The sequence below is a fragment of the Dromaius novaehollandiae genome, chromosome 10 (assembly GCF_036370855.1).
Source record: "Dromaius novaehollandiae isolate bDroNov1 chromosome 10, bDroNov1.hap1, whole genome shotgun sequence".
NCBI classification, from domain to species: domain Eukaryota; kingdom Metazoa; phylum Chordata; class Aves; order Casuariiformes; family Dromaiidae; genus Dromaius; species Dromaius novaehollandiae.
Window position 1 is genome coordinate 5,234,024 of NC_088107.1, and position 22,218 is coordinate 5,256,241.

At 41.9% G+C, this 22,218-nt stretch overlaps 1 long non-coding RNA gene across 3 annotated transcripts in view; it reads right to left on the reverse strand.

The window, feature by feature from the left end:
- Positions 1 to 22,218, reverse strand: part of LOC112996313 (uncharacterized) — a 45,367-nt gene that overhangs the window by 22,132 nt on the left and 1,017 nt on the right. Inside the window, exon 4 of one of the 3 annotated variants that reach the window (XR_010390926.1) lies at positions 913 to 6,102. The exons of the other annotated variants lie outside the window; for them this stretch is intronic. This is a non-coding gene — a long non-coding RNA (uncharacterized LOC112996313). Of the gene's footprint in view, positions 1 to 912; positions 6,103 to 22,218 lie in introns of those variants that run through there. 3 annotated transcript variants of the gene reach the window in all.

Genomic DNA, 22,218 nt, shown 5'->3' on the forward strand with positions numbered 1-22,218 from the left:
CAGTGTTCAGAGCTGGGGCAATATTTTCAGAAGGTCACGCTCGCAAAACTGCTCAGAACTTTCCATGAAAATTTCCGCTGAAAAGCCCTTTGTCTCTAACAAATGCCTAAATGGCACCAGCACCTAAAAGAATGAAAATCTTTGGAAATTTTGTCTTGCAGCCTGAGTCTTTGAACAACTGGCCCACAGTGTCTTAAGGACAAAACAAAGTTGGAAAGCCCAGTCTTGTGCTGGTATTACTATTGCAGAGTTCCCTTTCAATTTGCTAGAATCTCTACAGATTAGAATATAGCATGGAATCAGATTGGTTTTGTACAAATCTCTTACTTTTTCCATCAAAAATTCTACTCCTGAACAAATAAATGGCATTTTAGGGGCCTGATCCAGCACCCACACAAATCAAAAGAAAGAATGCCACAGATTATGGAAGCTACTGAAACTGGCCCTGGTGCAAAACACCACTAGATGCTCTTAAGACAGATTTGTGTTCAGGCAGAACTGTGTTTGGCGTAGCTCTGGAAGGAGTCATTATTCCACTTCAGCTTGTGAAGACAGACGGGGAGTGGGAGTTGTAATGGAGGTAGGAAGCGGACTGGATTTTATTAGTCTTCCATCATCTTTAAGAGATCCCTAAGCAGATCAGGTTTCAGTCTCTCCCTCCACTCTTGTGTCAACCTTTGGTTCTGTTTTTGCTGGAGGATAAGTTTCATTATATTAATAAGCAGCACAAGTGGTTCCAATTGTGGAAGAACCACTCGGAGCTGTCAGAAATGATCAGAGGAGAAGTTTCAAACTTTCCATGATCACAGCCTCTTCTTCTGGTGCCTCAACTCAGCACTTCCCTAGTGCACTTCACATTTTTAGCAACCATGACAATCGTAAAAAGTTCATTTACATTTCAGTGAGCATAGGTTATTTTAAGGAACTTTATTGTCTGATCATGGAAGTACATTAATGCTTGTAAATCAGATGCTAATGTGAATAATTGGAATAATATCCAATCTACTGGCTCGGGGTGAGTGTGTACTTAAATGAAACTATACATTTTCAATCTAAAGCGGTCAAATTTCAAGCATGGACATCTTTAATTATGTCACTAAAACAATTAGTTTGCATTCCTTGTTACTAATAGAAAGGCGCCTGAAACAACTCATCACACAATATCACAAAAGCTGAGACTGTTTGGTCTCTATCTTACCACGATCCCTTAGCGCTTATCAGCAATAACACACAAGCATTTGCCTCCCTAACAGCTTCCTTCTGAAGCAAAGCATTTTAGGTAGACTAATTAGTGAATCCCTGTGCGGGTGGAAATATTACCAGATTGATTTTGCAGATAGGAAACAGAAGCACAAAAAGTTTTTAGTTCATCTGAGCGCAGCAAACTGGCCAGTAGAGAGGAGACAATCTGACTCACAACCCTGTGCTCTAACCACTAAAGCCATCCAGCTCTTGGGTGAAGAGAAAGGCCGGCGCTCGTGTGACGGGCGCTGAAAGCCCAGCCTGCTCGGACTGCCTCGCTGCGCTGGGCAGGATACGGCCGGCAGCCCGCAGTCGCCACGGTCCTTGTGCTGCATCCGCTGACGTCGCACGAGCTTCGTGCCGGGGCACGGGTCTGCCCGCATCCCCAAAGCTGGGCGACGGGGCACCAGGGTCACAGATTTGCCACGGAACCGACTGAGACTCACGCTTGCCACCAACAGATTCCCCCACTGCCCTGGGAGGAACTGAGCAAAATTTAGTTTTCAAATTAGAGCCACCTGGGACTAGTCACTGAAATGTCATCCAGAAGATGGAATAAAAAAAAGAAGGGAGAAGTGTAAAAGGAAATCTTTGTAGCCGGGACTACCTGACTCTCCCGCAGTAGGAGACACGAGAATACCGTTTCATGTCATGGAGATGTAGTTAAAATGCAGACTGCATATCCTTGTTCTCAGAATCTGAGAGGTGTGGTTATGCATGTGGACAAGCCATCGTTCCTCCCTTTGATCTATCACTTGATGTAGAGAAAGGCTTTTATGTGTTAGTCCCATATAATGGATAATTTAGTCTGAAACCATTATGAAAAGTATTGCACTTTGAGTACATATGCTTCAATTATTCTTTAAAGTACATGGAAATATTTTATGACATTCATATATATTTCAAGTAAAAAGAAATCAAAACGAAACCAGAATTTTTGTTTACCATCCAAACAAATTTGTTTGCTTGTTTGCAGCAAATTTAAATGTATTTTAAAAGAATTCTGCCATTTTATGAAAAATACTTTAAGGTAGAATGTTACCAACAGTTTTGAATGTTAAATAGAAAAAATGTTAGAGTCATCATTTATTAAAATTACTAGTGGCACTTATTGCTTCTTAACTGAATATATTTATTCCTTTTATGAATAAAACTACTTAACATAAAGAGTAATAAATACAGAGTTAAAGTCTCCTTGTTCAAGCACACTTCTAGCTGAACTTTCAAATAAATCCGATCACCCTTTTACAAATAGAGTTGGCCAGAGGGAGACCTGACAGAGCTACCAGTAACACCAGAAACTGCCAGTAAGACATGAGACACTTTGACAATGGGCAGACTGGGGTAACCCCCTTTTCCCATGGCATAATTTGTACTAAGAAGGATGGGCATTTTAAGGAGGGTCTTTTGCAGGAGGATTGTCTCCTTTTTGTTTTCTTTCCCAAATGTGGTTCCACGGACAGACCTAGATGGGGACAGCTGGATGCCAGTCAGAGGCAAGTGCTGACAGTAGCGTCACTGATGTCCTCATGCAAGTCACTACACCTCTGTGCCTCAGTTTCCCTGTTTCTAATTAAACATCTCCATATCAGATATCGGTGTTTCAGTTATGACAATTATCTTAGCACTTAATTTGGTATTTCCTATTTCTACTGAATAAAAGGACGGCTGTGGCCTCTGCGCTCACACAGTTAAAAGAAAGGATTGGCCCCGTTTCACTTGCCAGAGAAAGGGTTAGGGTGGCAGATGTCACCTTATAACATCTATGAATTGAGTGTGTCATGGGTCTTTTCCTCCAAATGTGGAGCCTTTGGCATTGCTAATTTAAATAGTCCAGCTAGAGGAAAAAGAGTGTTTAGCCTAGAGGTATTCTGAGCTTCACAGACAGCAGGAAACATTTCAAAGAGAAGCCCCGCTGACCATTTCAAGTTTGTTCTCATGACTGTGTAATCCATATTGGCCCAGTCACCTTCACAGCTGCTCTCCCGCAGAAGGAGAGACCCTGGTGCCCCCATGACCACAGCCACTGACTCCCCAAGGTCTATGGGTGGAAACCAGCTCTGCAGGTCCTGGCTTCCAAAACCTGAGCCCCTGGAGGGGGACTGGAAGGGCTGGACAGGCATGTCTGCACCAGCCACCCATACCCACCTTAAAGCCAAAACCAGATGAGGAGCAATTGGTTATACAGCATGGCTCAATGCAAGCTATCAGCCCACGGTGTTTGCTGAGGCCTGACTTTACTCGGTGCACTGCACAAGTCAGCCCTTTCCCGCACAACATCTGAAGTGAGCTTCATCAGCGGTGCCCAGGTTCCAATAGCTGACCGAGCCTTTACTGCAACCCATCACCGAACTTACCAGAGATGAAAAGTGTCAAATGACAGGATACAGAGTGCCGAGAGCTGGCAGCCGAGGTTTCTTCTGCAGACATCTTGCTGGCTGTTTTAAGGTCTTCTGCCTCTAAGTGGCACCATGCTGAGTGATTGAACACTTGCTAGAATCTGTTCTACCTTTTATTGTAATGGTTTCTTACAGAGCTCCCAGTTTCCAAACTCTGAACTTTCAAGAGTACTACCTGGATGTCAGAGCCCTTTCGTCAGAAGCACCACAGCCTTCTGGAGTGATGGTCCCAGCACTACAAAATCCCTTTGGAAAGCCAGCAGCTCTTAAACCAGCACTGGCAAGGACTGAAGTGCAGCTTTTAGAGAAGGCTGTCACATCCTCAGGATTCATAATGAGAGGTACTCAAAATACAGCCAGCCAGAGCTTTCACTGGTGTAAACTGCCAGAGGGTTACACTGAATCATACCCATGCAGGATATAGTTTATGGTTTTGTATTTGCTTAAAGTAATTAGGGCCAGATTGTCTTATATGCAACTTACTTCTGTTCAGAGAAGAGGAAACAACCTGCATGGGGGAAGGGAGCGTAGGATGGATGGGTCTGATGTATGCACATACATACGTGCAGACACACACTTAGTACCCTGAAAGTCCTGAAACTGCTTAAGCAAATTATATTCCTCAAACTAGCCACCCAGCATAAGAACTATTGTACTTAAAACAGAAGGAAGCAATCTCCTCTCAGTGCCATCATGAGCTCATACTGCTGAAATATTCAGATATTCGACCATCTACCATGAAATCTGACTTTGGTTTACTACTTAAAGATCCTCATGCATTTTGCAGAGTTCAAGGCTATTTGTTCTACTTTAAAATACAGTAAGATTTTCTTGTCCCTAAATAATAAAATCTACAACCCAAACTCTTACTCCTCACAACAATAAACACAGTAACAAAAAAAGCTACATACCCCAGGATGATTACTGACAGCATTTACACACTAAGAGGGCTAGGGAAAAGTATACTAAGAAGAAAGTTTTTCTATACTTGAGGGAAGGTTGTCAGGATAGTAATATAGTACAGCAAGTAGTGAAGACTGGAAGATTTATGTGCCAATTCTGTGCATGATTTATTTAGATGAATCGTTCTGTATCAATATGTAAAAATCTAATAAATATAACTCTCTATACAAAGGGTTGCTCCAGTCCCAATGTTTCAATGGACAGTTTTGGCAGAAAGTCAGGATGTGCATTAAAAACACACTTTTTGAGAAGTCTAATAAATAAAAGCTCTGAAATATGGTTTCCTACTGAGAAAGGCATTTTAAATCATTTTGATAAAGAACCTAAATTAGGCCTTAAAGGGAGGGGGGAGCTACGTCCCTGTAACTAATTATTTATAGGTATTTTGAATATAAAAGTCCAAGAAAGCTGGCCTCCATCCCCTGTTCTCTACCACAATAAAGGAGAAAAAAACAGACATTCCCCTTCCCCCCCAACCTGAATTTAAAGTTCAAGTGTTAGAAAAGGGAGGAGGACAACAGAATTAAAATGGAGAACAGGCACCTGAAGAAACCAAGAAACTTCAGAAGTCCTGAAAGAAACCCTGTATATTTTCTACCGAAACAAATGAAATGAGTAAGGGACAGGCCTTCGGTTCTCCTCTACGATACTCTTAAAAGTGAGCTGTTACCCACTCTCATCCCCTGAAGTGAGAATACACTGTTATTCGTTAAACACCAGAGGGGATGTTTTTAGAAGTGAACAAACATCTGAATAGCCCTGGTCTTTCTGAAAGTCAAAGCAATGTATAGACTGCACAGAAGTCTAAATTGCAGGGACTTAAGCTTCTAAGTCACTTAGGTGCTTCCAAATCTGTTAGCCTGAAAGCATAGCTGACATTTTTGCATGTCTACAGCAACCCCCAGGCCTTGTCTTAGAGGATTTACAGTTTGGAGACTTGCTATCACCCGCAGCAAAACCAGTGGTGTTCGAGAAGGGCTGATGGGTTTGATGCAGGAGGTGCTGTGACTCCACAGCAGTAATCAGCACCTCCCAGGCCCAGATCTCATGCCAGCACAGCAATTCAGGCCCATTTCATAATACTTGGTGCTCTACATGTAAGAAGGCTGAGGAATGAGACACTAACGCTCAAAAGCATCATGAAATATGCTGGAGAGATTTCTGCCATTGTGGTTGTACCTATCAGACTTTCTACTGAGGTTACTGAGTTATTAATCTCTGACTGAGAGCCAGAATTTCCCTCCCAGTTCTCAGCTCATTGCTTCACCTGTACTCTCTTACAACCTCCAAGCACGGTGTCCTCTCAAGTCTCTGCACAAGGAGTTGTTCATTCGCCTTTGCTCCATCAGGGGTGTTTCCCTGAGCTCAAGTTCATCCCCCTTTCAAATCCAGCCTCCAGGCTTTCCTTTTCATTGCAGGGTTCAGCGAAGGTATACCACAGCAATTGCCACCACTGCATTTGCAGAACCAGGGGGTTGTTAACATATGGCTTTTAGTCCTAAAGAAGGAAAATACAGGCATTAGAAAATTAAGAGTGAGGCACTTAAGCTTTAAACAGAGCAAGAGAGTGAGTTTGCACCCCCATTCAGAAGGGTTGCATGGCCCTAAGTTCATGGGATACAGAGCACGCCGTTCATTGATGGGGCTAGTCACAGGCCAAGGTCTTTCTGTGTCCCCCAAGTCCCATGTCTGTGCGAGATGAGAGAGTCCAGATTTCCAGAGCTCTCTGACAACTTGCAGTCATGATGCCTGCACCCCCAGGAATAGCAGATATGTCCTCTCAGGTCAGAAAAAGAGCTCAGCCACACAGCACTAGGGCACAATTTTCAGCTCCAAAACCGACATGGAAATATGTGGCCAGATTTTCAATAGCACTCAACAGCTTGAGGGCTTTTTGAACGTCTGCCTGTAAGCACAATAGTGAGAACTGCAGGATGCAGTTCTGAAAATCTGGTCCCAGCTGTAAGTACTCAAAAAAATGGCCATGAGCTCCTCTGAAAATGTTATCCTCAATGACCAAATGTGAAAGAGAGGAAGATAGGGTTTGTGCACAAAAGAAAAGGTGTTAGCTGCAATTAAGACAATGGGATTCTGCACCCATTTCAAAGGGGTTGAGATTTCATCCAGCCCACCAAATATAGAAGTTCCTAGACAGACTGAAAGTCCAAAAAAAGGGGAAAAAAAAGAGTGCTAATTTGAATTTAAATTGAAACCTTAAGGATTAAGAAAAATTACAAAAACATTTGTTGGTGTCATGAAAACTTAAACTCAGGCTTCTGACATTTTAAACTTAATAAGGAAAAACATCAGCCATAATGATTTCTCCATCCGATTCAGCATTAATATTCAGACAAATGCCAGGGGCTGTCACTTTCCATATTAAGGCAATCCACATTCGTTTGCATCCAGAACACCTAAGGATGTTGTGCTTCTGATGAACAAACTGTAATTTTTGAGCTGAAATGAAAAAAGGAAAGAGGTAGAATAAGATGCCTGAGTGTCTTTTGCAAACATCAAAATGCATTTTCTTTTAAATCCCTGAAAAAGAATCTGATTATTTAGGGATCCTTTCCTCTTCACTTCATTATCAACATGTCGTCAGTGTTGGGTTATCTAATTACTCGTCTCTGAGCTGGAAACTTCATTTTCATGCATTAAGGTGTAAGAGGACTAGCTTGTCTGGCTCAGTAGTTGGTACTTAAAGAACAGCTGTAAAGAGCAGAGCCGGGAAGGCTGCAGCACAAGAGGAAATCCTCAGTAGAATTCAAGTGCTTTACGTCTGTCATAAACACACTTCCAGATCAAATTAAAGGAATTTCTTTTAACTCTATTCACAGTCTCCAAATATTCTTCACAACAAGCTGCCTGAGATCTTAGTCATTCTCAGAAATGAATCATACTCCCCTTGTCATCTGGCCGTTCTCTGCTGACTGCTAATTCATTGTGTATTGATTTTAAGACTCTGTTAACACATTATATTTCTGTGCTAAGCCAGGAAAGCTTTTCTTGCTGAAAAATCATGTCCCATCCTCATTCCTCACAGCATTCATTGTTGTTCCTCCCCCTTTATTAGAATGACTGATCAACACAATTTGATCAACTTTAAACAGTTCAGTGAATTGTTCCGTGATACAGGACCACTTATATTTTCTCTTACCAGTATTTAACTCCACAACATGAATCCTGCATAGTAGACCTGTGGTTTTGCCTATTAATGCAAAATTTTAGATGAACAAATAGTTGCCAAGGTAGCACTCTGGGGTTCAGTAGAGTTATACTACTGAGATTTTGGAAATCAACTACTCAGAGAAATAACTTGTTATCTAAAAGGAACAATTTAAAACAAAGGTAATTGGAACGGTATATATATTTTTAATCACTGATTTAAAACAGGTCAAGACTTTTAAAAAGCTCCTGTGAAAATTTGTGCTATCACAGCTGGTGATTAAAATTTATAATGAATTAGATAATAAATACTTTGCTTGCTTCTTTTAAAAATGTCCCTAATGGTGGGGTCTCCCATTGGAATAGTACGAAACTGCTGTTGGCAAAAACCTAAGTACAAAACCCAAAGGCTTCATGTTTCAGATGCTTATAAAACTTCACTCTCCTGAATAACCCTACTAATTTGGGTCTACTTGTATGCTTAAAGATTGTACATAAATATTTTTAGCATGTAGTTAGGCTACAACTTTGCTTCTATTAAAATATTTCTAACAGGCACAAGATCTTTGTCCCTTCAAAATAAAATGGTTTCTATTAAATAGAAGTCATTTAAATGTTCAGTAGAGCCACAGTTTTTTGAGAACTTTTCTATTCATGCCAAAATCTTCAAAAACAGGCACCAAAAGTATTTAATTTCATAAAATTAGATATAGGAATGTATTTTTGCACTCTCTCCAAACTCTAACAGAGTAATATATTCTGGAAAGAGTATTTTAGTCATTTTCTGTCTTACAGACATTCAATATATCAGGTGTTGGTTGCAAATATAGTGCAGGCAACTTGTCAATTTTGTGTCTGAGTTATACTTTTCTCAGAGGAAATACATTCATACAACTTATCTTTTTAAGTATAGATGAACATTTTAAATATGAAGTTTCTCAGTAGCAAAAAATTCAAAGTTGGATCTGAAACTATTAATCAGAAAATTAATGAAACAAGCTCAAATCTTCTTAAGACTAAAAGAACAGCAAGAAAGCATAAAGTCACTAGCATACAAATAAAAAATTAATTTGAATTTAAATGTATATTTAAATAATATGAATATATGTTATATGTATTTACATTAAGAGTACTCATGTTTCAAACACTTAGTATTTTAAGAATATACACTTAACCCACCCTGGTGGGGAGAAATGATATAAAAATGTAAAAATAGAGCTTGTTATGGGTGGCATTAGACATTTGAAAGGCAAGTTTGAGTCTGGGTATGATTACATGTCAAATAGGACCGAGACCTAAATGAAGTTGTATCAGAACCCTCAAAAAATAGTACATTTGGGGTGATTCTTTTTTGTGTCTCAGGAGCCTACACTGGATGCAAAATTTGCATGGTATGCCTGAAGTATATAAAAGAAAAATAGCATTCATAGCATTTAACATGTAAAATCAAACAATTAAAAAAAACATAAAAAAGGAGGAATCTGAGAAAATCAATCTGCTTACATACCCCATCCGGTTTAATTTTTATCCAGTAATGTAAATGGTGATATATACCTCCCATTAACAATAGTTTACTAAACTATTTTGGCTGAAAAATATGTTGATTAGCAAACCCCCTTACCACTAAGCTGCAGCTTATTAAACATTTCATATCCAAGGAAAGGGGAAAGAGTGAAGGATTAATTTAGAGGATCACTTCACTGCTAAGACTAACACTTCGGTCAGTGTAAGATTTTGTCCATTTAACATACCTTACAAATAACAGACCAAATTCTGCTTCCAATTACTGGAGTGCAGCTTTGACTGAAGTCAACAGATGTTGCACCTCAGTAACTGTTAGCAGGACTGGATACTGAATAAAAGGCTACGAGAAAAATTCTCCGATTAAAATATTTTTGATGAAAAACTGATTTTTCAGATAAAGGAAAGCTTTGTGAAAAGTGTTTCATGGAATAGAAGTATTTTTATCAAACCCTTTTCTGCTGAAAACTTGAAACTTTTTTCCCATTATTTTTTAATGACAGGTCAGAATTTTATTTGGAGGAAAACGTCTAATCATTTGACATGTCACTGGAACAAAACTACCTATGAAGTGAAAACATGCTGCCATACCCAGAGTGCCAAGAAAAGGAGATATAAAGAAAAATGAGAAGAGGGCAATCTGTTTGTTATCCTTTAGAAAGTTTATTACAAATTCTCAGCTCAGTATTTTAATTCCTTAGACAGAGGTCATCCCTAGATACGTGCATGGCTTCCAGCACGGCTATATCCGAGCTGTTCGTTAACCTGAACGAACTGAAGCATGGTGAACCGGGCATTTGGTGGCAGAGGGTTCGTTACACAGTCACCAGCAAAACAGCGACCGGTAGCCTCATGCTATGGTAATATTTCAGTACTCATTCACTGGAGAAAACACAGGAACAGGGCTCCGAAGAGGGAGGGTAAGCCAACATAAATGTAGCTGTTTCCCGGGGTATGACTCCAAGCAGGGGTTTCAGGAAGCAGAACCTGTGAAATAAGACAGGTGTCTGCCCCTGACCAAGGCAGTCTGGAAGTATTTAGTGCATGCCACAAGCATTTCCAAGTCCACATTAAAGAGCTGGTACAAGAGAAGCAGGTATCATGAGAGGAGGGGGTAAAAAAGGAGAGAGAAAAAAGAAAGAAGAAGGAGAAAAAAGAGAAAAAGCAAGTGCTTTGGTAACCACACAAAAGAGCCTCCTAGAAGGTCCGGCTGGTACTTAGGCCCACAAAGGAGAACCATGAGCTGGACTATAAACTTCACTTCCGCAAGAAGTCCTGGGAATGGCATGAAGTCAACAGGACTATTTTGAGGAGCAAGAATCACTCACATCAGAACAATCTTCAGAGCACAAAATAGATCGTATCATAAATCTAAGTCGACGCTGCAATGGTACCGACATTACCCATTTATATGCCGGACACCTCTACATCTTTGGCCACTGCAGATGCTGTTTGATAAGGCCAAGCCCTCATGCCCTTTCTAGCGGACAGGAGGAAGACGAGACAGAGCCTTAGTCCATACAGGACTGCTGGTGTGCCGGGAAATGGTACATTTAGATCTGTAGCTAAGGCTGGATGACGAATCAAGAGCATTACTTGGAAGACTGCTTTTTATTATCTGCATCTGGGGATTTCTGGGAGAAAGGAACATTGTTATTTACTTCTACTCCTCTGGTACCCAGAAGCCTCAGAGAACAGAGCCCTTATTTCCTTAGGCATTGTGAAATATGTAGAAAAGCACAGTCACCATTGCACAAACCTTGCCTGCTATTTAAAGGCAGGCTACTGAAGGGAGTGCGAGTTAGACGAACTGTGAAAGAGGGGGAGGAGAGGAAGAAAAAAGGTTAAATAGCAGTAGGAAACATGACTATAAAGGACTAACTATCTGTACAATTGATGGTTCTGAGCCTTTGGATTATGCTGACAATATATTAATCATATGTTACAGCCATATGCACACATACTGATAAATTTATATTTATGTCTGCCTATAAATGAACGTTAGATGTAAATATATGTAAAATATTGATGATTTAACATTATGTTAATATGATAAATATTTTAAATATTTTAAGTATAAAAATCTTTTTGCATTACACCATCAGAAGAAATTACAGAAATACATGTGTCTGTGGGAGACAAGCTTACAACCTACACAGGCTCCAAAGATTAGGCTTAAAATCCTAGATCGTCCACAGACTCCTTCTGTAACTTAGCAAAGCTTCCAAAAGCATCCCAATGATGTAGGAGGACAGTTCCCAGGTTTTGAAAGTAACTTAAGTTACTATGCGCTCTACTGGCTTTTGAAACACTTTCCCATGGCCACTCTCACTTAGAGTTTAGGTAACGAAACCTGCTGCCCCGGTCCCTGTATTTTTTCTGAATTTAAGATCTTTGCTTTTGCTTTTTGACTCTGGTCTGTTTTAGATGCTAACTTCCCACCACCAGGAGCACATCTCCCACTAACCCACCTACTCTATGGCCATATATGACAATCCCAAGTGCTTTCATATTCCAAATAATTATATGATGCCATGTGGGAATTCCCTTGGACTCCATTCCCACTTCAGTTCATGGATCTCAATGAACTTCATGAGGGTAGGACTAATAGAAAGGATTAGACTCAATCTATGTCACTCCTTTTGTCACCTGCCTTGCCACCAGCTGGCCTGCTACACTCTGTGATGACTATAGGAATTTTCCTGGTGAATCCCATGGGGACAGAAAAGGCTCCTCTGTTTTCCCCCACAGGTGATGATCCCATCTGCAATAGGTGAAGAGACACAACTGCCTAGCTATAAACAACAGGAGGTCATGCACCAGCAAAGGTCCCTTTTTAAGACCTTGCTTTGTGCCTTGGTCCTCTATATTCGATAATCTGAGCATATGGGAGGACTCCCAGTTTCTCCCCGTTCCCTATGGCTGCTGAGGGATTGGCAGAACCAGTTTTAAACAGCAGCAGCCACTGACCGCATTGTGATGTGTAATTTATGGGCTTGGCTGAGCAGCAGGTATCTTTTCTGATATTTAAATTGCAAATAAACACTTGTACCACCAGGACAGTGCCTTAGTGGCATTTTATTCTTGATATTTCCCTGGAAACACCTCTTCCTGATGTAACCCTCCCCCTTTTCCAGAAACACCCCATATCTAAACTACTACGTACAATTACAGTCTCAGGAATCTAAAACTGGTGGTGCAACACAGAGATCTGTCACAGGAACCCACCTTTTGGCTTATATGCAATGTGCTTTTTACATCCTCAGTGGCTGAAGCTCCCAGTGTTTACAGGAGCATCCCAGGGCACCATTTTGCCTGCTCGGTGTTATGAAGAGGACAGGAGTGATTTTTCACTGGGCTCTGCTCCCAGACTGACCTGTGACTGTAGGATCTCTGCTCACCCAGTGGATAAACCTCACCCCAGGCCAAAGCTTAAGTGGTGCATAGGGCTGTGGCTGTCACAGTTCAGAGAGGGTTACTTTTACTCAGACAGAATGAAGCATTAAGAGTTGAGTGCATTCATTGCTTGATCTCTCTTTTGCTAAAGTAAGATGTTCCTTACAAAGCTTGGGAAAAAAGAGGCATTAAAAAACCTCTATAAACAGATTTTTTAATGTGTATGTTGTGATTATCTTGCTCTGGGACTATCCTCTAGATTCTTAAAATATTCCTGTCTCTTTTTTCCATTAGCTTCCCTCCCTTTTTTACTTTTGCCATATGCTGCCCTGATGACACTGCCTCCGGGAGGGAGTGTTGGGGCAATTTCCTTGACAGTGCTGAAAAATCCCTTTGCATCCACCTCTCTCGTTCTGTCGCTCCACCTCCTGCACTGCTCACTGTGGATAAATTCCTGCAATGTTTGGTCTAACCACCTCTGCTATCCCTCGTCTGAGGCTTGTGTGCTCAGCTTACATCCAGTCTCATCAGGATGTCTTTTTGATTTAAGCCCTTGTCTTCTTCTCGCTAGGTATAATACCTCATCTGTTAGCCACCGCTGGGTTTTGCATTGTTTCTTTATCCCAGTCATATTGTGTGCTGTGTCTAGGTTGACATCTTCTCCCTCACACCATAGGTCATTTGGTCCCTTTTTAGTCCTGGCATGGTAACAGCACCTCAAACTGGCTGCAAACTTCTACTCTGGAGTTGTTGCTGATAAGTCCTGGGAGAAACCTCTTGCATGGAAATAGCTTTTGCTTTGGGTTTTTGAAAGTTTTTTTTCCCCCATTTTGTTTGTGTCTTTATGGGACATAACATGTGAATCTTAGAAGCCAGAAGATAAGAAGTAAAGGTAGAGAGGTGATCTTTTACTAGGAATTCACTGGCATATGGTCAGAGGCAAGTCAACTCTGCTCAGAGAAATGAGCTTCTGTGGGACAGGTCTGTCACTGAGTATGAGGCAAATGGATTCAGTCTCCAACTCATGAGGAAATGTGTCCATTCTCTTATTTTGTTCCTCCCTCACTTCTGTCTCCCATATTATACCATATTCTTTATGAACAAAAGTCTTCCTCTGCTTCCCTAGGAGCCAATTAAAAAAAAAAATCACTATGACAGAAACAGAATTGGATGTGCATAATGGAGATGCAGAAAGACAGCAAACATATCGGCACAAATATAGGCCTTGATCCCATGAAGACTTCTGCAGTAAAGTCAGGGAAAGATTTGAGTGCATAAAGTTAGGTGTATATGTCAGTCTTTGGCAGACAGAGACCTTGAAGCCTACTCAGACATCATGACTGGATACAGACATAAACTTGACACTTACGATATTTCACTGAGCTCTGGCAAAATGTGATATTCAGGCAGTTGCTTTAAAAAAAAACAAAACAAAACAAACAAACTCCCTACTGGTTGAATTACCCTTTCAAATAAGCTTGGACTATAGCTTTCTTGTTACATAGCTTTCTTGTTTGTGACATTTCCCTGGGAAAAATGTTTTAAATTAAAGGAGAAATCTGTAATGAAACTTGGTCAGTTGTTACTGTCCTATTGAGCCTTTTGGACCAATAGACAGAATTAGATAGACAGAAAGAAAGAACTAAAGAAAGTACGAAAGAAAGAAAACATACCAAAAGCAGTTGTTGAAGATTTTCAAGGGCATTTGAGTAGCATCTCCTCCACTTAAAAATGCATGAAAAAGGAAAAGGGAATCTTTGCAACAGTATCACGTCCTCGCATTTATAGGCCAAGGTAACTGCTAGCTGGCTCAGGAAGAAAACTCTTCCCCAGTACACAGGTCACTGTTTTTTACTAGGTCATTATCAACACAGAATACCGGACTAGATTAGGGAGGGCTGCACTGTGGTCTTGCTATACATATCCCCCCTTACTTTACTTCCAAATAGTGCATTTTTTTCTATGTAGTTGTATATGGAAAAAGCAAACGCAGGCTCTGAATCTAGTAGTTCAATCAATAGTTTTGTGTGGCAGGATGCCCTGCTCCAACTTTACTTGGCAGCAACAATGCCATGTAAAATCTTTACTCTGAATTTAGCAGAAAATTTCAAATCCTGAGTGCTGAGAAGAGCTGAGCAGATATGGCTTAACAGCTTCCATGAAAGCATCCCCATCCCTTTTCTCTTTGCATCCTACATCTATTCTATTGAACATAGTTAACAGTGGGAACACTTGAAAAAAACAGTTCTATGCAATTCTGAGCAAATAGTGGAAGGTATTCACAGTAAAGCAGTTGTGAACTCATAACTCAAGCTATTCTCACTCAAAAACTTGAGTCCCATTGTCTAGTTCATCCAGTTGAGAAAGAGAAAATATATAGTGGAAGAAAGAATGAATAACTCCGGAAAAGAAAAAAGCCATTTTTCATGAACCTAAAGTCTAAATGACTCCAGGTTCATGAAACAAACACACCCATTGCACATCTGTATGTTGAAACTTGAGCCTAAGATGTAAGCTTATCTAATTTATTGTACTCTAACCATATATCCATGTTTGGATCCTCTTTGCAGCTCTTCAGGAATGTTGCTAAGGACACCAATCTTAATGTTTGATCATGCCTGGGGTGATAGAAAGAAGGGGGGAACACCAGCAACCTGAGACATCTCCCTCGTCAACAACAGAGCGAATATACTAGAAATGCAGTGGCTCCTCATCCCCCTGCTCGTCTTCCCCTTTAAGAAGCCAGGGAAAAAAATGAGTTGGGCAAACTGTGCAGAAAGTTTGTTCCACTAGCTCTCCAAAAAGCCCTAGAAATCAATAAAACCTAAACATATCAAAAAAGGTTGGAGACTATATTACCTTAACTGGTAATTATTAATTCATAGCAAAAACATGGGTTGACTTGGCGAGTCTTGTAAGTCTAGGGAAGTCCAGCGGAAAGCTGAAGTCTCAGTAATAGCTCATGCTGCTGAGAAAGGGTGGACCTGATGACTTGATTGTTTGAATATAAAGAAGTTACTGTTTTGTACACAGAGGCCTGAAAACCAGCAACAACTACCCTCATTTCTGTGGTGAGACCAGGAAGTATCTTGCAACAGAAGGGAAAACCTTTTGTAATGCATAGGATCAGTGGATCTAGCTGGAATGAAAAAAATACTGCTTGGGTTTCTGAATATCACAGACTTCTCTGAACAGTTTTGCTGTGAACATTTGTGACCAAGAAAATATTTCAGTGATTCATTCTGAAGAGCAAATGAATCTCAGAAAGCTGCAATCTATTCAGAGGCAATTAAATAACAGAAGAGAGAGGATTCACTAAATCAGTTATTCAGCCAGTCTAGCACTATGTCAAGAGAAGATACGTGACTCCACTGCCGTACAGTGCGCTCTGGTTAAATGGCACTTGCTCCATCTTGGTTGTGTTTGGTTTATCTGCAGCTTTTGTGTTCTTGACTCTCTTGTTACTATGGTGAATGACCGTCACAGAAGTGTACAGAGGGATGTTTGGGACATGAGTAGAGACAGCAGCCAAAAATGATAATGGGACAGTGTGAGTTACCAGCAGGTTCTTCTGCCTTTCTGTGTATGTGGGAAGGATAAGTGAGAGTTGGCAGCTAATCTGTCACTGCGTCCATGAGAGACAAATGTACAACTCCTGTCCCAGTACTTCAGCTCAGTCATGGCTTTTGCCTAACAGCTGGAGAAAGAAAGACCAGCTCCCAGAACAGAGGTAGCCTTGGCTACTGCTGCTGGCATTTGTGCCTATTACAACAAGGGACTCCTGATGTCTTTGCATGGGCAGGCTCTTTTTGGTACCATGTCCACAACCCTTGGTGAAGGATTCAGAAGAGTGAGTAGACCACTATTCTTCATGATCCAGGTTATCCAGACAGGAAAACCCAGCCCTGGATCAGTAGAAATGCTGGCTATGTGGAGTTCATAAAGTCGTGACTTAACCTTGCCTGTCTTCATTCACCTGCGTGGTCTGATCAATAATGCTTATTGCTTTTTGGCTTCCCTTCCCACATGAGAGACAAAGCCAGCAGAGCAGTGCACGTAGCATTACTACACACACGTTTATGTTTGCTGATGATCCAGAAGCAAGCAGACTTGTCTGTCCTCGTGCAGTCTTACCCTTGGGTAAGGCCCCTCTGTTCTTGCTGCTGAGTATCATCCCCATATGAATATTGTTTAAGTCTTAAAGTAGTGAGTGTCTTCAAGATGGGAGCAAATTAGGAGACATGTCAAAAGAACAACTACAACAGGAATTCTTAACTGCCACATCTTAAATCATTTGGGCAAATTGTCAGTGTGCTTATATTTCTGCCTTACTCCCCAAAGTTTGGTGATGGATGACCACTGATAGGAGTAAGTTGGAACTCATGATCTGGCACCCAATCTCAGCATTAACTAAATCATCCCCCTGCTGCCACAAGAAAGAAACATTGATTCTGACCCAGTTTAAAAACTTAATGCAAGCAAACCAGAAAAACATGTATGACACTAATTTCTTACCAGAAGAAGTTGGTAAAATACAGCATAAAATACAAAGACACTACTTTTCCAACTGCAGAAGGCTTGTAGTTCTTTCTATCCCACAGAGGTGCTGATCACAGTTAGCATTAAAAAGCCCCCTCAAATGGATATTTCCGAAGCTTATTTTTGGCAAGTTCTGTATATTAAGGTATCCAAAGGAGCTGAATGCACTGGTTTCTCAATGAGACATTTAACAGGCACGTGCTTTCCTGTAAGGTTTCATTTATACTGTGTTTTATAGATCAGTAAACTGACAGTGAGATTAGGTAACCCGCTAAAGAGCACATGGCAGGCAGGTGGCAGAACAGCAACTACTGCTTGGAAATGCCTCTTGCTCTTCTGCCTACTGTCGAGTCAGACTACACTGACCCATGTGAATGTAATGAGGAAGGGAGCGAGGGAGAGGGTGCACAAGAACTTCTCTCCTTTTATCACACCTTCGCATGCCCGTGAGGGCCCTGACCCCTCCTACGCTGAGCCCTCTGCAAGGGGCAGGTTCAGGAAGGATCAGGGTGAAATGTGAACTCACTATTTATCACTCCGAGAGGTCAGACAGAGTCTGGACGTGAGGCAGAAGCAGCTTGGATTTCTTCCAAGGCTGGAGTAGCTGCTGTGGTATGCGCTGCCCAAGATCTTCCAGGGCAAAGTCTGATTCAGCTCTAAGTCCTATTAGAGGATCTGCCTGAAATTTCTTTCATTCTTATCCATTCAGCTGAGGGCATTCAGGGCATCCTGACCACTAGACATTATCCCCTCATACCGCCGCAATCCTTAAACCTCAGTGCCTGCAACGAGACAGCTTTGCAGCCAATGGAAATTGCATAGCTCTGCTGACACAGGTTTATAGCCGCTAAGGAACTGGCCTCATATTTTGACTGTCACACACACAGCACAAGCAGCACTGTTCTTCCCTATTTTCATCATCACCAAGAAAATTTTGTTTAGGACTGTGGTTTACAAAGATCTTATTATAGAGAAATGAAAAGAAAACTCATCTAAAATCTGGTTACATTGAAAAATTCCAGCTGTCTTGCAATTCAATGCAGCTGTGCTATCTAGTATCTTTTTCTCTTCCTTTTGCATCTCTTTATAGAACATTAGCTTCTATAGAAAAATGCATTTTTTTTTAAACATGGTGATTTTTTTTCCCCTCCCCTCTTCATTATTTGCTGGCTGTTATTTCCACCAATGAAACCTAGAGACTCTGACAAGGAAAATGCAAAGATATTTTGAGACAGAGGAACAGTGAAGAGGAAGAAAATAGGGTTTGTGGAGAGCTTCTACTGGCAGTCTCTTGTCCATGAATTTTTCTTATGGAAACTGTAATATGATGATATTATGCAACTGCCTTCACATATTAGAATCATTATGAGCAGTAGCTTTGTGATATCATACAGCAGGTGCTAAGAACAGTTTTTGTTTTTTCCCCAAAGCGACTACAAAATTACTTACGATTTCATTACAGAACAATCAACACTTTGTGGGGAGAAGTTTGTATTATTTTATGATTGTGTTAGTGAGGAAAAAAAAATCTATCTTTCTGGGGAGTTTGCAGCATTCTCAGGGTGAAAAACTAAACTGAATTCGGAATGCCTAAGTCCTTAGCCAGGGAAAACTGATGAAACTGGAAGGACTCCAATTCCCACTCAGCTATCTGCCTCCTCCTGCAAACTCAAGTCAGCAGGGCCCTGTAGAGAAGATAAAAGACACAAGTTTCTTGAAAGTGGCTGGTGACTCTCAGGCAGCTTTGGCTAGACTTCACATCTGCCTGGTTTTGAACATGCCTCACCCCACATATGATGGAACTCTTGGTTTAGTGTTTTGGCTTCTTTTTTATCCTAAAAATGAGAAAATGTAAGACCCGTTCCTGTAGTGATCCGACTTCTCCATCTTCTACTTCTGTAATGTAGACAACGCTTATCTCACAGAAGTTGTCAGATCATATAAGTTGTCTACTGAAAGATGTCCATTAAGTGCAGAAGGAGATATGCAGGGTACCAAATCACAGTTTCAAAACCCGGGCACTAAATTTTGCCCGCAGCTCTGCACAGTTCAGACCTCACATGATTCTCTCTGAAGAAACTCTGAGGCTTAAGAAAGCCTCACTTCTGTTCAGCTCAAATTATTCCAGCAAGAATTATTCTAGATGATTCCTGCTCCCAGAGGAAGAAAGAGCCACAGCCTAAGCTCTCTAGTTCTCTCTGTGCTAGGAGGACCAGCAGGCTTATATATAATTGCATTTTCTTCCCAGCATTTCCTGCTAGTCTCCAATGCCCACGTTGCATCTAGACTGCTAGTCCCAGAACGACTTTATTCCGATTAGAAACAAGGCAGACCTTGAGTTATAAACCTTCCTTTTCAGTCAGAGAATTGCAGAACTGTGATCAAACTTCATGAAGCACCAATTCTTTGCCCCTTCATTTTAATAGCCTGGAGACTGCAACACTTTCCAAAAAGTCCCAGTCTATGTTGTCCCATCCCAAAATATAATTAACAGATTACAAAGTACTTTTTCACTACAAAAAGCAAAATGTGTTCATTGGCTTGTATCTTCTATTCCCAGATTACAGTCTGCCCTTATTATATACTATTACTATAACTAAAGGTTCACTACCAAACACTCCAAGCCCCTTTAGAAGCTGAAAATATTTAAAGTAACTCTTATTTATATTAGGAATAGACAGCAGAAACACAGGAAAAATCTATATGGCAAGAAATGTGTATATTTCTCATTAATAAAAGTATGGCAAGGCAGAGTAACATAATGATAACCAAATGACTGGAACATTTTGCTCACTGTGCAAATTCCTAAAGTGCAAATCACAACATTCAAAGCTCCAGCAACTCAGTGCAATATTTGTTACATCTGAAAACAGAGATACGGATCAATTATACTCAGGAGAAACCATCTTAACATTATTCCCTGCAAGAGTACAGCTTTGAGTAAGACACGCCACACTTGCGGGAGTGACATTTTAAATAACAGTCCCAGCAGATCATGGCTTCACTGCTGCAGGAAACCAATGAATTCTGGAATAAAATAATTTCCCAGCCTTGGCATCATACTAAATCAGAAGCAAGGCCCTGGACACCTGGATAGCAGAAGCGAGACCCTGGCAAGAGCCACTGGTCTCCAGACGGATGGACTTCAAATCTGGCCCATTTCAGCTACAAAGTAAGGGCATGAAGTGAGCAAGGCAGGTGGTGTGTGCTCACCTGCTAAGAGCTCTCAGTGTTTTTGGTGAAGCTACTCTGCAACTGAATTGATGTGAGGACCTGTCCATTCTGGGGGGACTCCCTGGGGATTTGCGGCTGTTGCCAGAGAGTGCGCAGGTGGGCGCAACAAGACACCTACTTAGTACAACCTCACGCCACAGTGATTGTTGATGATCAAAATGGCCCTGGAAAACTGATGCCCTAAAAGGTTCTAAATTAAACCCGACACCCAATGAACCGCTAGGCAAAATGAACACAACATGTTAAAATGGCTTAAATCTGTAGTTGCTCCCACACCCCACTTGTACTCAGGACCTAGCTCAGATCAGAGAGTCTGGCCCCAAATCACTGCAGCTATTCCAGATTGAGTGATGTTGTTCCTAGTCAGAGATCATAGGTTGCTTTAGGAAAAGGGGGAAATTAATTCTTCTTTGTCGTCCTCCCCTTGAAAAGCTTTGTTTCTGTCTTTAATGCTTTCCCTCTTTGTTCCTGGTCTGAAGGAGATAACAAAGCTAGGTTTGTGCATGGGCCAGGGTGTCAGAGCCAGATTGTTACGGTACTTGCTGGACATTCGATCCTAAATAACTGAATTAAACCATATGAACTTTGGATGAAGTTACTTTGACACCTCGGTGAAGGCTTTCTCCAGCACCAGCACACACTGCCAGACATATTGAGCCAAATAATTGCTTTCTTCCCAATAACTTCACTAACAAACTTGTGCTTGGCACTGCACAGATAGCTTTGTTGCTTTTTGATCTGGTTTTATATTCCAATCTGTGAGTTATACTGATGGACTGGTCCCATAACAGCTTTTATATAAGCAGATCAGCTAACATTAAAAGCATTTCTTAGTCACCATTACTATAAAATCTGTACATAAACCTTTATTCAAATCCACCCTTTATCTCACACTTTCAAAGCTACTCTGCATCCAGTGGGCACTTAAAATCTACCTCTTCTGGCTCTGTCTGATTTCCATCTGACAGTGCCCTTTCAATAACCACACTGCAAAATTATGAATTCTCTCATTTCCTGCTTTCATTCTTTGTAGGATAAATACACAGAGATTTTTTTAAAAAACCATTTGATCCTCAGGTAAAGGGTTTGAAAACAGGTATATAAATAAGTGATAAGGAATCAGGGCCTGATAAAACACACCCTTCCAGGGAGACAAAACACGCTCCGTGACATGAAAACCCATGAGTCTGACGTGAGGTTTAAGCTCCTCTGACCACTGAAACTCGTCTCGAGGTCCAGAGCCGGCCCCGGACCTGAACCTTGGTAGCAACGGGAGACGCTCAGCTCTCCTCTGGCCTGTCCCCAAGCGAAACAGGCCACGCAGAGCTGGCGGGGCCGCACGCGCCCTTGCAGGGCATCAGCCCGGCCAGCTGGTGCTCCAGGCCCTGCATGACCCTCATGTCCCTCACGACCACGCTCCTCAGCCCAGCAGCGCTCGCCGGGACCGGGCGATCTCCCCGGGCCGGGCCGGGGTCCTGCCGCCAGCCCCCAGGCTGCGCCGGGGGAGGGTGTGGGGGCGGCGGGGGCCCGTCTGCAGGCCCAGCCTCGCGCCCCCGTGCGCAGCGCCGGGCTTTGCTGGGGGTTTCCCGCCCTCACGGCGCAGCCGGCCATTTCCCGGCGCGGCGCTTTGTGCCCGCGGCGGCCGCGGCGCCTCCCCGCGGCGGCCGGTAGATGGCGCTGTCGCACCGCGCAGGCGGCCGACGCCAAGGCTGCGCGCAGCGCGCCCCGGCCGCGCCCCGCCGCGCAGCGCCCCGGGAAG